This window comes from Hyperolius riggenbachi, chromosome 3 (assembly GCF_040937935.1).
Source record: "Hyperolius riggenbachi isolate aHypRig1 chromosome 3, aHypRig1.pri, whole genome shotgun sequence".
Classification (NCBI taxonomy): Eukaryota; Metazoa; Chordata; class Amphibia; order Anura; family Hyperoliidae; genus Hyperolius; species Hyperolius riggenbachi.
Genome location: NC_090648.1, coordinates 159269312 through 159285525, shown reverse-complemented (window position 1 = coordinate 159285525; position 16214 = coordinate 159269312). Strand labels below are relative to the sequence as shown.

At 42.5% G+C, this 16214-nt stretch overlaps 1 protein-coding gene and 1 long non-coding RNA gene across 2 annotated transcripts in view; one reads left to right on the top strand and one right to left on the bottom strand.

The window, feature by feature from the left end:
• Window positions 1–16214, top strand: part of SLCO3A1 (solute carrier organic anion transporter family member 3A1) — a 383290-nt gene that overhangs the window by 42998 nt on the left and 324078 nt on the right. The gene's annotated exons all lie outside the window — the stretch shown is intronic.
• LOC137561201 (uncharacterized) lies at window positions 757–3068 on the bottom strand. The gene is made up of 3 exons (XR_011029924.1): window positions 2979–3068; window positions 2806–2884; window positions 757–1052 (listed from the first exon to the last, which is right to left on the bottom strand). It is a non-coding gene; the product is annotated as an uncharacterized lncRNA (long non-coding RNA).

The following is a 16214-nucleotide window of genomic DNA, read 5'->3' as shown; positions in this document are numbered from 1 at the left end:
GTCGCGGGGTGGCGACTAAATTGGCGCACACACACATACAACCTGTCCCTTTGCTCGTTCTCATTCGCAATCGCTTCTCTTGCGATTGCGTTCTGCGCTTCGTGCAATTCCTGTCTGGCATTTGTGGAGGTGCAGGGGATTGGTTCCTCTGTGCTCCCCAGCGCCCTCTGCCGACAGGAATTTCCCTCTACTGGTGCTTGCACCAAAAGCTGGATTCTAGCATCTTGACACGCTTGTGGAGGACCTCCGCAGTGTCAGCGCACATCTTTGTGCGCTGAACACGGAGATATCCCACAATCGTTACAACGCGTTACCACATAATCTGTGCCTAAGGATTAAGCAGTAATGCAAGTTAATGGGTGACGCAGGCATTGTGCACTACAGGAGACACAGCGCCAGTGCCGTAGCTAAGGAGCTTTGGATCCAAGTGCAAGTTTTCCATTGCCCCCCCTCCCCAGCACTCTATACATACATAACAATTGATACGGCACACCAAAACCTGACAAGGACAACCACAGTATGAGAGGTGTAAGCAGAGGAGGGGAACAGTTTTTTAATGATTACCTCTATTGAAAGCATCTGTAGAAGTGAGAATTACGAGCACCGGATCAATAAAGAGCTAATACTGCTGTTGAGGGTGGGCCCCTCTGGCCCAAGGACCCCTGTGCGGTCGCAACCTCTGAATCCTCTATTGCTACACCACTGCACGGCGAGCATGCGCGGATCAGCGGCAACCCAGTGAGGTATTTCCTGCCCAGCAGGGAGTATGTCACCAGCCGGGGGGCGGCGCTATGCATATGACCCTGTCGGCGCATGGTGGTGCAGGGTTATATGAAGGCTGCTTTCTGCGGTGCTAGTAGTTGCTGCACCATGTCGCAGGGACATATAAAGGCTGGTTTCTGCAGCGTGATGCGGGGCTTTGACCGCTGCTATTAGATGTGCAAGTGTCCTCATGATTTGTGTGGAAGCTTCTTGTTCACCCTTGACTTTCTCTTCCATTCCTTCATTTCTTTTATTGTTTCTTTTTCTTTTCTCCATTTCTTTATTATGTTCTGTAAGAATAGAAATACAATGATAGAGGAGATTACTGAGGTAGAGGGCTGGATATGGTTCTTGGTGCAGCTTGTCTGGCAACTGGTGTGTGTGCGGCTTTATGCAAACTATCAGTCACCCATGGCCAAATTACATTTTTAATGTACCGGTAGGTGATTTATTGCGGGTTAAAAACAGTGAGCAACTACTGCAGGAAACACCGTTTTTACAAGTTTTACTGCAGAAACATTTTATTTCATGAACATAGACATCAGCCTTACCTTTAGTAGGCTTTGGGCCTCTGTATCTATTCACTCTTGTATCATATAGGTGATGGCTTTCTAACCATTTGAATGCAGCAATAACCCTCATTTTATTTACAGCAGTGACTTGATTCTCTTTTGTACAGTAACTTTAAAGGGTACCTTAAGTGACACAATGAGATATATGAGCATGTACAGCTATAATCATACGTAAAGGACAACTGAAGTGAGAGGGATATGGAAGCTGCCATATGTATTTTTAAGCAATACCAGTTGCCTGGCTGTCCTGCTAATCATTCTGGCATCAGTTCTGTCAGAACTACTCACCAGAAACAAACATGCAGCTAATCTTGTCAGATCTGCCAAAAATGTCAGAAACACCTGATCTGCTGCATGCTTGTTCCGGATTTATGGCTAAGGCTGCTTTCACAGTGGGACGTTACAGGCGCACGTTAGAGCAGCCTGTAATGCAGCCTAACTCACAGCAATGAAAAATCAATGGGCTGTTCACAGTGCCCACGTTGCGTTGGAGTATAACGCTGCACGTTCAATGAAAGTGCAGCGTGCTGTGCGTTATACTCGTATTTGGCTGCGTTCGGATGTTTGCACATGCTCAGTACTATTTTTTTTTTTATTTGCCGCATGCGCTGTTTTCGTTAGATAGTATGTGTCAAAAAGTACGCATCACAGACGCACCAAGAGACGCATAACGCGGCTCTATATAACGTCAAACTTCAATACTAACATGCGTTGCGTTAGGGGCACGTTATGCAACCTTAACGTTGCATGAAACGCAACGTCTTAGTGTGAAAGAGCCCTAAAAGTATTAGAGGCAAAAGATCAGCAGGACAGCCAGGCAACTTGTATTTCTTAAAAGGAAATAAATATGGCAGCCTACATATAAATTGCTACAAAAATGCTGCACACCCCATGTTTGCAACTTCAGCAAATCACTAATCACTGGCAAATGCTAGGGTGTGAACACTACCATTGATTTGCATTGCCATAGCGCTTTTTGAAGTGCTAGCGATTTGCAGACAAGCTGAAATCGATAATAAAATGCTCCAATGTGAAAGAGGCCTTATTATTTTTTATGACCTCATTGACTGGAATTCCAATGCTGACTTTCTACGTTAATGTCATATGCGGCTTGGTTTGACTGAACTGTAGTGTACATTTCTCCCCCATTAGCCACAGGAGAGTCAGGTAGTTGCTAGGAGGGGGCACTGACTAGTCATTTCCTGTGAATACAGAGCTGAGGAGGTGGGAGGAGTCAGGTGATGGTTTGCTGCAGAAGAAGAAACTCCAACCCTGCTAGCTACTCTATATTTTGTGCACAGACCTTTGGGCCACGTGACTGAGTTTCCAATTTCACTGGGAATTTATCTGGAATAGCGCCCTTAAATATGAACATTGCGTGAGCAGTGGCATAGTTTCTATTTCACCTTTAGTAAAAATTGAAAATCTAGGCGAGTGAAGTAGGGCTTTAAGGTGCCCTTGGCAATCTTACCTGATTGTTTGTCAGATAAGCCGATGGTGTCATATCAGTTAGCAGTCTTTCCCAGTTGTAAATTGTAAAACAAATGCCACTATTAGTTAAAACATAAAAAAAAATATTTAAATGAGGACATATTATCATTTGGTTATTAACATTTTTTGGAAATACATATCTAATTAGCTTACTTTGATAGTATCAAGTTATGCGCACAAATGCTTTGTCCTAGAAAATGAAGATGTACGTAGGTTCTAGTTGAAACTGAATCATAACTCATTGCAACTTAGCCAAACGTGAAGTAAAAAAGACCTTGGCCCCTATTTTATGCACACACTAGTTACAAAGTCAAGAACACAGGTAGAAAAATTGAAGACAGCCTAAAGCAGTTAACATTTTTTCATGCATGTGCCTTTTCTGTTGAATTTCCTATTAAATGCTGCCCTTGAAGTTATGTGAACAGTGTGTCTTTTTCAGTACTACTTAAAGCAAACCTGTACTGAAAAATAAAAGTCAAATTAAATATACACACATCATACTTGCCTCCAATGTAGTCTACTCATCAATCTCTTTCTCCTCTACCATCTCCTGTTTGTCCACTGTGAATGATGGAATTCTCCATCCTCCATTTTAAAAATGGTGATGAGCCTATAACAGCTTTTCGGATCAGCACTCCGTTAACCTGTTTTTTTCATTCACGTGAGTCATAGAAGAACATGGACATTACCTTACACATCAGTTGTCCTTTCAGTTATACGGTAGCTGACAGCAACTGATATAGTGGAAAAGGGCCCCAAGGCTTCCAGTCCTGACTAGATGTAGTCGGAACTGGCAAAAAATCATTAATATGAATAAATACTGAGCTTCTGAGAGGGACTGACAGCAAGGCAAGTATGCAATATTCATTCGCTGGTACATCATGTGTTCAATGGAGCGTCCATTAAATCAGCCGTGCTGCGAGCGCGTTATGCATTCCTTTGCTCTGCTGCAAGCTGATCCCATCATGGTAAACCCCCACTTCACACTGCTTTGTTCTTGGATCTTTATAATTTCTCTTTGCACTAGCACTTTTTTTCGATTTAACAAAGGCTTAGCCTTCTCTTATTGGGTATATCTTTATATAGTTCATAATTTTTATATTCTTCACACTTACTGCATATTTTTTACTATTTGCAATTTTTCACGGACTGCATTGCACTTTGGATTGTAGGCCTTTGCATAATAATTAGTGACTTGTCTTGGTGGTATTGTGCTATATTTTTGTGATATTGTAGCATCAGCAGCAGTTTGTCTGACTACAATCGGCCTTGGGAGTATTGTTTTATTCTAGTTGTATGTCTTTTTAGATTTTTGTCAGCATATAATACTCAATACATTTGTATTTTGAACATATTTTTGGAGGAGTTCTTCTCCTGTGTACATTATGGCAATTTTCTTAGTGTTACAGCTTTTCTTTAGCCTATATATATATATATATATATATATATATATATATATATATATATATATATATATATTTACTTAAGTGTATATAATACCTTTATATAATACCTTTGATAGCTATAATACCTTTGGCTCTGCCGAGTTGATTTACACAGTGCAAGAGGTACATCACATCTGGGCAAAGACTAAGCCAGGCAGCACCACCATTCAAATGCCAAATTCATAGACCGCACAGTAGCAGGACGACAAGGAGCTAGCTCAGATCAGTTTTTTAAATTAAAATTAAATGGTATGTCATGATTTATAGACCCAATCAATTTATTCAGCATTTTCAATCATTTTTGTTTTATAATTGTGGGAAAACCTGTGTGTGATACATTGATCAGATTTTCGAAATGTTACAGTCAATCAGAAACATTGATTATAATTCTTGAATTAAAGAGGAAATTAAAAAAACTGTGGTGTGGCCACCTTTGAAAATGCTAAGTTACTCCATAGACTCACTCTGAAGCTGGCTGGTATCTGGAACTGTTTAGCCTGGTGTTGCAGAGCTAGAATTCCAGCCACCCAGTGTGGGATTGGGAGCTGGATAAACTGAGGGAATCCACATGCTGGCCAAGCAGCAGTAACCCTGTGTTATCACTCCCAATAGAAACCTGGAGCAAGTCTTCACTGTGAGCAGCAACACCTGATTACTGCTGCTTGGCCAGCAAATGGATTTCCTCAGCTTTATTAACTCCCAGTCCGACATTGCAGCCACCCATGTATAGTGGAGTCAGCAAATGTATTGAGAGGCCAAAGAACTCTTAGGCCGGTCCCACACCTATTAATTGCACCGCAGAAAGCAGCCTTCATATAACCCTGCACTACCATGTGCCGACAGCGTCATATGCATAGCGCCGCCCCTCACTCAGTGACGTACTCCCTGCCGTGCAGGAAGTATGTCACTGGGATTCCTGTTGGTCCAGGTAGGAGAGCCGCTTTGCACCGCCGCGCTCCCATAATTTACACTTACAGTATCACCCATTGACTTACATTGCTGCTTAATCCATATGGTAGGCACGGATCATGTGGCATCAGACTGCAGACTTTGCATCAGGAATGTGTCAGTTTGGATACTTCTGGCATACCGTGTTGCATTGGGTTAAGGGCCTGTTTCCACTAAACTAATTCCAATAAATGTCTATGGGCTTGTTTGAACTAAACACGATTTTTCTGATGCAGACTTCCCATAGGCATTAATTGGAGTCAGATTTCTGCATCCAGAATCCGTGTGTAGTGGAAATAGGCCCTTAGTGTGCAAGTCTCCATAGACTTGCATGGCCCATGCGGTGGGAAAGCGTAACACGGGGCAACACAGTTGACAAGTATAAAAGGGGCCTTATAAGTTTATAAATAGAAGACTGTTGTTGAAAATAGCACTATATCTCATAATACCTCATTAAGCAGTGAAGGATGAGAGGACCCTGTCCAATCAGGCTTATAATCAAGGTGTGGAGGAAACTTATTATACAATACAAAGGGGAAATGCATTTATCCTAACGCTGGCATTTAACTTCACTTGAAAGGTCCACTTAACAAGGGCATTTATAAAGAGCATGACAGGGAGGTCAAGGGGTAAAGACCAGGGAATTGTAATGATGATTTGCTTGTCATTACTGGTACCAAAAAAGGTAAACACATTAGAAAGCACCATGCAAATATCATTCAAAGTCTTCCTAAGGTCATCCTCATTTAGAAGATGTGATAGAGCACAGCAGCCTTGCTTGGTCTCATTATGAAGAATCATACCTGTCTGGAGCTGCATTGCTAGCAGGTCCCCTGGAGGCCAGAGAAATCCTATAATATCAATTTAATTTGTATTGTTAGCTTAATAAAAGACAAACAGACGTAAGACCATAGCCAAGGTGGTGGAGAAGGTCATATGGTAATTATTATGTTTTCCTCCTATCCAGCATGTGGCCTTTTCCTGCAGTAGTTGTGTGTCCATAAATCTGCATGTCATTGAGATGAACCCTCATCTGGAGGCATGTTTATCATATAACCTAATTCACTTACTATTTCCCTTGCAAACATTTAAGAAACACTATAGCCTAAGCCTATCTTGACAGATAGACTTCTTATACATAAAAAACAGTGGAGAGGAGTGGCACTCACAAAAAATGGGGACTGGTGTGCCCAAGCCCAAAAGACCATCATACTCCAGGGTCCACAATCCAGGAAAAAAGAGGCTGGCTCCACCAATAAGTATTTATGCTTTTTTTTATTGCATTAGCAAGATGTCAAAAAGCTTTGCTGGGCTAATGGCGACAGACTGCTGCCTCTGGCTTACACCCGTTCTTAAGCCCTGTAGCCAGCTTTTTGACATCTTGCTAATGTAACAAAAAGAGCATAAATAATTATTGGTGGTGCCAGCCTCCATCTTTTTTCTAGACTTCTTATACATAACATCTTTGCACGCACTCTACTTTCTGGGATATCCAATGGAGAAAAGAAATAAGGACATTTTTGGTGGTAACGCCATTCGATGTTGAAAGTAACCAACGGACCCCCGGCTGGTGTCACCCCAAGTGTATATGTTTGACATTCCCCTGTGCCCGTGTGCAGTTTTGAAGGCTTGTTTGTCCACTGCTGCGACTCTTGGCCTCTTCCTGCAGCGTCACCATGATTGCCTGTGCCATGTGACACCAGCCTTGTAGGACGTCACTACATGCGCTGGTTTCATGTAGTACAAATGCTTCCTGTGAGACTGGACAACAGAGGAGGCCAGGAATCATGTCAGCAAACAAGTGAGCTTTCAACACTGCACATAGGCATGGGGGATACATATACTCTGAGGGGGCGGAAGCAGGATAATTTCCAGCAGATTTCATGCTGAAATATATTGGAAATCGGTGTGCAGTGTGTGGGCAGGCAATAGATCCTTCTCTGATACGATTCAATGAAATAGGGATCTATCTGCTGGTTGATCTGGTGGCCATCAAGCAATATGCGGATAACCACGCACACATAAGGTGCTCACACACTCTTAACGATTTTCTGGCAGATGCGATTAGAGTGTTCGAATCTGCAGGGAATCAATTTCCAAAATGATTCCTTTTCACCTAAAATTGGACCAGATGGAAGATAGGTTTATCAGGGTAGGCAGGAGTAGCATTGTTTGAAAATCTATTTGTTGTGTGTGGTAGGAATCAATTCCGATCAGACTGATAGTGTTTAACCTCCCTAGCAGGTTACTTCTGAATTTTAGGGTCCAAGCTTTTAGACCCTAAAAGCAGGGAAAAAAATGTACCGCTACATAGATCTGTGGCAGCCCTGCACTTACTCACCTCCCCTGCTGTTCTCCTTCCATCCACTGTGTCTACCCCTATAGTGAGATTACTGTCTGTTGTCATGATGACAGATGGTGATCTCTTTGGAGGGATCAAGAGCCTTTGAGGACCAGAAGAATAATGGCTTTCAGCATCTGGATCCCGGGGAGGTGAGTTGGAATGACGCCATGCTGCACTGACTCTCCATACCTCCTGGCGGCTACCACGAGTCAAGTTTGGGGTTACCACTCTGAGCTGCAGATTTTTGTCCCGACCCTGACTTGGGGTTTTCAGTCCTTTTCAAGGCAGTTTGGCAGGGGTTACAGAGGGCTAGAGCAAGTATTTAGCAAATCTTGAAATCTGCTTTCGCCACCGTGATTAAAACTTATATACACATCTGGTTGAGGAGGTTACTGGTCTCCTGATTTGGTTTCTTGACTGGCCTCAACCATGTCAACTTCCAACTGTGTATGTATGGACTGGCAGTTAGTTTTCCTTACCTGTTCACTGACGGCAGTTTTGGGAGTCATAAAATAACTGTGGTTTACTGTCCTCAAAACTATCAATGTGAATAAGGCCATAGACGTTCTAAGGCAGTGCACACGTATGATTCTAAACCCTGCCTTAGCTATTCTTTTGAAGCAATACTTAGGGCAAGTCATAATCCATATCCAGAATGTGAACCGTAGCTCTGCATCTACAGCGAGCGTAATAATTTTGCCTTGCTAGAGCACCACAGAGGCCTGCTGATGGGATTTGTGCCTTGGGCCCTATAATGTCATATAACGGTTCTGGCTGGCTGGCTCAGCTTGTACTGCTGCGCTATAGATGTGCTGCTAATGCTGTCTACCTGCTTGGTGTCTGGCAGGATCCTCTGCTTCCTCTGCATCGTGAAGACTCTGATGTCCTTCATGCTGTAGCTGTGAAATGCACATGATTCAGCATATCATCTCGTGCAGCTGTCCCTTAGTGAGCACTTGTTAAAACACAACCTTTCCTTGCTGCAGAGAGTGCTGCGCAGCCCTCCCCAGTGTATCATAGCCATGAATAATGGTCGGAGAGGGGACATGCCATCATTTTCAGTGCAGTACTGGCAAATAAACAAGAAGTGACAGGAGATTGATGTTGAGGTTTCGAAGCTTGGCTGAATTCAGATATCCTCTTTTATCAGCCTTAATGACTGGAGTTCCGATCTATCACAGTTTACTATTGCTGGATGTCTTACGAACGCTTCATGCTGCTAGCTAATTAAGTAACGTGAAGCAGGGCTGGAAACATTTCTTTGAAAACAAGATATTTCTCTGGCATGCTTCCAGTTCTTAGAAATTGTGTGGTACTATGAAATTATATGGTGCAGCCTCACAGCGTTATATACAAATTAGCAGCACGGTAAAAGAGGAAAATTAGTCATAGTAAATTGTGAGGGCTTTTTCAGACCAGACTGTTTTGTTACAAAGCCACTGGCTGCCAATTCCCAGCAACACGTGCTCACAGCATAAGATAGTGGGAATAACATTGAGGCCCATCTTGCACTTGCCTAGGATGTCTGCATTGCGTTTCTCTCTGTTACCACCAGGAGTCGCATAAACAATAAAAGTCAACTAGACATTTTATACTTATTGCGGCCCACTGCTTGGCCGACGCAGGGGCAAAAACTTGTTACCGCCGGACTCCCATGGTGGTCAGAAGGGATTAAAGTCAATGGGCAACGCATGCATTTAAAAAATGTTGCACAGAGCGACAGAGATATGGTGGAAAACCCAGGGAATCCCAGTGACATACTTCCTGTCCCACAAGAAGTACACCACTGTCCTTTCTACCCACCACCAGATCCCAGAATGCCAGGGGATGATTAGCACGATAGTTTCATGTAAAAATAAAGGGGAGAAAGAGGGCTGGGCTCTAATTAGATATGGGAGGCATAGTGGGATGTATCTTTAAACTGAAGCCAGTCAAACCAGGTCTTCCAGAATTGTTCCTTCCTACCCTGGAAAGAGAGAGTAAGATCCTCCATTTTTTATATCCAGTCCACCTTACGAAGCCACCCTTGAACAGTTGAGGGAGAATTAGATTTCCAAAAGTCAAGATTTCCAATGTCTGGCTATTACGGTAAGTCTTTAGCTGCATTGATCAAATATCAGGTAAAAAAAACTTCTTGTACTTTTTGTAGGACCCTGAGTTATGGTGCAGTAAGAAGAAGGCAGGGGAGACAGGAGGAAGAATATTGTTAAGCTTGGAGGTGTAATCTCCACAGTCAGCATGCAACACATAAGCTGACGTGAAGGAGGTACACACACCAGCACAAGGGATCAGGATATCCCCAGTTTAGTGGAGGAGAGGACTGACTCCAATAGGAGATTGTGGTGCACAGAGCCGATGCAGATCCGAACAGCCACAAACAACACTTTCGTAATAACGTGTCAGCGCAAAGTAGCGCTGAGCGCATAAACCAGGACTGAGGAGATCAGGACAGGTAGACAGAATGAACGCTTGTTTAACTAGCCACTACTTAGTGACAGCAAGCGTCCACAATAAGACAGACTGGAATGAGGCAGCCAATGCGTTTGCAGCGATGGCGTGCCTCACAAAGACAGGACAAGATAGTCAGGAAATAGCAGGATCAAGATAGATGAACGTAACACAGACAAATATACAATAAGTATGTTTTCCTAGCGTATTACAATTACAGCTATCAATGAAACTATTTGTAACGTCTGACTAACATATGTATATATCGGCAATGAACCGATATATGACATAAGCAGGAACACTGACTAGCACTGGAGCAATACAGAGAACAGGACTCAGAAGGATTCGCTATCTCTTCGCAGAGATGAACGCAATCCACAAGCGGTAACATGACAGGATTCAGAAGGATTCGTTATCTCCTCGCAGAGATGAACGCAATCCACAAACAGGACCAGGAGCAGGATACTAGCTCAGCACGGGTGCTCACGATACGCGCAAACTACCAAAACGTGCTGGAAGGCTGACTAACTGAACACACGAAATAAACAGTTCGTGTACGTATATATCAGCGACACTGATGTATCAACGTAACACAAATACAAGGAAAATAACAAAATGCGCAAGTATGCGTATATATTGGCGATGAACCAATATATGACACAAGACAAGCAGAGTAACAACTTCTAGAACAAGAGCAGAACTAGGAGGACTCGCTGACCTCTTCGCAGGAGTCAGCGCAGTCCACACGGACTAGGAACGAGGTGGGGCACGAGCAGAGTAACAGACAGAATCTGAGACTATGGTAGCCCATCAAGCATTGCAGGAAGCAGTTCTTTATACTGAGGTCATCCAATGGGAGCAGACCTGCAGATTCCCACACAAGTGAATGGTAATTAATCACAGGCTGACAGCAGGAAAAGGCAGACAATGATATGCAGCCTGCAGGAAAGGGATTGCCCCTCCATTGCAGCAGACAATGTTTGTTTACACAAAAGCATATTAAACTGTCATTAACTTCAGAGCGACTGCAGATGGAATCAGCAACTAGTTTAAGTGCAAACCAAACTATGCAAGCAAATGCATGTAATGACATCAGAACTGCTTGGGTTGCAATACCACTGCAGCCAGCAGTAAACGCTGCAGACCTGATCATAACAAATATCCATCAAAGTGGGTCCTTACCTCTGACCAATATTGAGCGAGCTTACTGCATGACCAAAAATGTTTATTACAAAACTTCTCCCTGCTCCACCGTTCAACACATCTGTGTTCCTGGAAACTCTGCATGCTGGAATAACCCTGGGTTTGTAGAGCTCACTGACATTACCAATGCATGTGGTCTATAGGTAGGGGAGACAAGGGGCTTAATATCACCTCTTGGTGGCCCTGGGGAGATTATGGTGGAATCTGGGAATAACCTTTTTAATAAGGGGTCCTCCAGATGTCTCTGCTTCCTCTCCATGTAAAAACGTGAAGGGGTAATTTTTGACCTCCCTACCCATTCACTTTAGGAGATAAAAGAATAAAGAAGTATACAGATAAGAAGAACATATAGAGACAATAAAACAATATGAGACTAAAAAGATATTCCTTATTTTTTATATATATATATATATATATATATATATATATATATATATATATATATATATATATATATATATATATATATCTATATGGATATATCTATATATCCATATATCCTCAAGTATAAGTTGAACCTGTGTATAAGTCGACTCCAATAATTGACACTCTTACCGTAAGAATTTTTTTTGACTCATGTATAAGTCTACTCAGCAAAGTTAATGGCTGCGCTTGGGAACCAGGAGGAATTAACAGCAATACTTGGGGACCAGGAGTGGTTGATCACTGCATACAATATTGCAGCCATTAATCCTCTCGCTGTCCTTTAATTGCAGTCAATAACTCCTCCAGGCCCCCAAGTTCAGCAATGTTTGAGCACCCCCCTCCTGCAGCCCTCAACATCCCCCTTCAACCCTTTCCTTTATAATTGGTGTGGCCAGGAATTTTAGACCTGTGTTCTCTTGCCATTTCCTTTATCAAGAAAGTGTCACTTACCACTGGGTAAATTGGTGCAAATGGAAATGTCACTAATAGCACACACATTTATCAGTGTGCTCAGTGTTGCCTGTGACTCGCGTATAAGTCAACCTCTATACTTTTATTTAGTGAGTCAGACGGGAATATACGGTATGCACGCACGTGCATGCGTGCACACACACACACACCGCACACACACCGTACACACACACCGTACACACACACATACACACTGTATACACACACACACACACACACACACCATACACACACACACACACCGTACACACACACATACACACTGTACACACACACACACACACACCGTACACACACACTGTACACACACACCGCACACACACACACCGTACACACACACACCGTACACACACACATACACACCGTACACACACACACACCGTACACACACACACACCGTACACACACACCGTACACACACACACACCGTACACACACACATACACACCGTACACACACACACACACTCACTCTTCAAGCATTTTTTACAGACAGATTTTATTTTCCTTATTAATGTTTTAATGTATACATGACATTTTCTAACATACTTTTTAAACATGAAATAAAGTATTGCCTCTGTGACTGCAATAAACAATGTAAAGATTCTTGAAGCAGCAGTATATTGGTGACAGGGAACCAGCCTTTGAATGGCAGGATGTATGTACTTTTTTACATAAATGTCAAGGTAGATAATTAGCTCACATAGCTTATAGCAGAAGCACCCGTGTGTAAAATGCAGGCAATTAGTTCTCTTGTAGTGACTGTATACAGCAACATAACACAATTGCCATGTCGCAAATGTCACAGGCATGATAATAAGCACTTTGCTGCGTATGCAGATGTGCGCCAACAGTGGCACATTATACAACAGCAAACAGTAACCCCATAACCTCTCTGTAATCAGAGTCCATTGAATATCATGATCTAATTCATAGGATATTTATTCAACAAGTTTAAAGGAAACCTGAGCCAAAGTGGAATAAAAGTTTTATACATACCTGGGGCATCCTCCAACCCCCTTCCCAATGATCGCTCCCATGCTGTCTTCTTCCGCCTCCTCGCTTGTTCGGTAGAAGTCCCGTTAGCTTGGCTGGGTCAGGGCGTGCTTGCACATGTGTGGCCCGGCCATGTGCACACGCTCCTGTGGCCGAGGGCGCAGGGCGCTCCCAGACGTGAGAGCGAGACAGGGTGCGTACGCGGGCAAACTGCGCCTGTGCCGACTGGGTTGCGACTTGACAAATTAACAGGGCTTCTACCAAACAAACGAAGAGGAGGAGAAAGATGGCGTGGGAGCGACCGGTGCGGAGGGGGCTGGAGGAGACCCCAAGTATGTATAAAACTTTTAATTCACTTCATCTCTGGTACACTTTAAAGGGAAACTTTACTGAATAAAACTTAATAAAATGACTTATTTTCTCCAGTATTACTTTATAAATTATTTAATCAATGTTTTCCCATTGTATTTCCTTGGTTCCCTTTACTACTGGGATGGTGCATCACTGCAGAATGTTTGTTTGTTATTAAATGAGCAAAATAAATAAAACACCTGCTCTCCCAGAGTCCTCTGGGGCAGAATGCTGTGACTTCATAGCCTAGGCTAAAACATCACTGGGAGGGCAGGGTTACAGACCAATATACAGCAATGAATACATATGGGAAGTTTTTCTGATGTTGGAACCAGGATATGTAATGTGAAATTGGATATCCCAAATAATATATTATGTTAAAATATGCCATTGTGGTGCCTATTTAAATCCAGCTGGCATTTTTCAGCAGAGCTGTACAAAGATTATTGAAACATTTACTTTGTCCCTGAAATAATCTTGTCATCTCATGTACCTACCATAGCTATGGTGTAATGGTGCCAGGGCTGTAATATATAAAGTGTGCAATCTGCAGCCAGCCCAGATTACATACTGTTCATTGCAACACTCTCTCCAGAGCCACAAACAATGTGCAGCTGTGCAAAAAAAAAAAATAATGGTTGGATTGGTAACAAAATAAAAGGTCATGGGCCTGATTCACAAAGCGGTGATAACTCAGTTATCACGCCTAAAAGGCTTTAGGCGTGATAAGCTTTGCACCGCTGAGTTAGCACCGATTTGTGCTCTTTATCGCGCGCAAAAAGAATTACACAATCGCGTAATTCCTCCTGCAGCGCCCATAGGGTTTAATGGGCACATCGCGCGAACTGCACCGTGTGTCAGGCGATTTGCGCGAGTTTCATTTTATCACGCCTAAACTGAGTTTAGGCGTGATAAGGAGCTTTTCACAGGCGTGCAAACACTTTGCACCGCTTTGTGAATCAGGCCCCTAATATGAAATTACCATATCTATTAAAGAGAATCTGTATTGTTAAAATCGCACAAAAGTAAACATACCAGTGCGTTAGGGGACATCTCCTATTACCCTCTGTCACAATTTCGCCGCTCCCCGCCGCATTAAAAGTGGTTAAAAACAGTTTTAAAAAGTTTGTTTATAAACAAACAAAATGGCCACCAAAACAGGAAGTAGGTTGATGTACAGTATGTCCACACATAGAAAATACATTCATACACAAGCAGGCTGTATACAGCCTTCCTTTTGAATCTCAAGAGATCAGTTGTGTGTTTCTTTCCCCCTGTTCTCATGCACTGAAGTTTCAGGCTGCTTGTTTCTTCCTGCAAACAGCTTTGCCCTTGTCTGCAATTCTTCAGTATGTGAAAGCCCAGCCAGCTCAGAGGACGATTTATCCAGCTTGTAAAAGATAAGAGAGAAGAGAGAAGCTGCTCTAATCCTAAATAACACACAGGCAGTGTGCATAGAGGGGTCTGGAAGGGGGAGTTCATAGCAGAACCACAACACTGAAGAACTTGGCAGCCTTCCAGACACAGGCCGACAAGTCTGACAGGGGAAAGATACATTGATTTATTACAGAGACTGTGATAGCAGAAAGTGCTGCAGTAAGCCAGAACAGATTAGAATAGCTTTTGGAACTTGTAGGATGATAAAAAACAGGATGCAATTTTTGTTACGGAGTCTCTTTAAATTCTATTGAAAAATTCGTCAGTGTCACTTAGGCTTTTTTCCACAGTACGCGGTTTGGTACATTTTGCAGATCATTTGCAATCTGCAAAAGATTATGACACCAGCAACATAAACACGTTTCCATTAATGCGATTTAATTAAGGCCCAAGCACAAATGTCTGGGCTGCAGAATTTTTTGAGGTTTTGCATTTGTATTAGAAATATACACAGGAAAAGTGCTGTGCCATGCAATTTCCCTGTTTGCATTTTTCCTAAGATTTGCATAGCAAACAAAATTAAAACGCGTTGTGAAAAAATAATTGCACAAAAGTCATGTCAAAATTTAGAGAAAAATGCTTTGGTATAAACGAGATAAATCACATTATGTATTGCAGTGCCTCTGCGATTGTGATGGTAAAATTTTGCCTAAAGGTAAACTAGCCTGAAGCCATCCCTGTAACATAGGTCCAGTTGTGATGGGAGGTTAGTTAGCTCGCCAAGATATTTTTGTAAATAGAAAGCCACAGAAACTAAAGGTGCCAACCTATGGACATGGTAAGATTTGCATCCAAAGCTTGAATTATGACAATTTAGCTTCAGTACTCCGAGGGATTTAGGCTTCCAGCTACTAGCTTTCTGCATTACTGAAGTAACTGTAAAATATTTTACTAGTCAGCTCAGAAAGAAACATTTTATAGATTTTGTTGTAAGACCAGAGTACCTAACAACTCAATCTGATAAATGATGAATTGATTCCACTCTCTTTTTAGCTAAATATATACTAATTCTTGTGTTATGCAGGTAATTCATTGCATGATTCTTTTGAATTGATGTTTGGTTTGCTTAACGCATTAAATAGGCCAAAAATCACATCCTGTCCCTTATGCAACGTGATGACAGTTGGTCAATGGGAGAAGCCTGACTTGACTTTCTGTAGATATTTCCCTGAATAGGCTTTGCGGAGCAGCAGCACACTGATGAGTCATCACTGTGGTGTTTACTTGTGTGAAGGACATCACAGTGTAGGGAGTTGCTGCTACTTTCCCTTTCCAGATGCTGTTCAGGGAATTAATTGCAGGAGTCAGATTTAGTTAACTA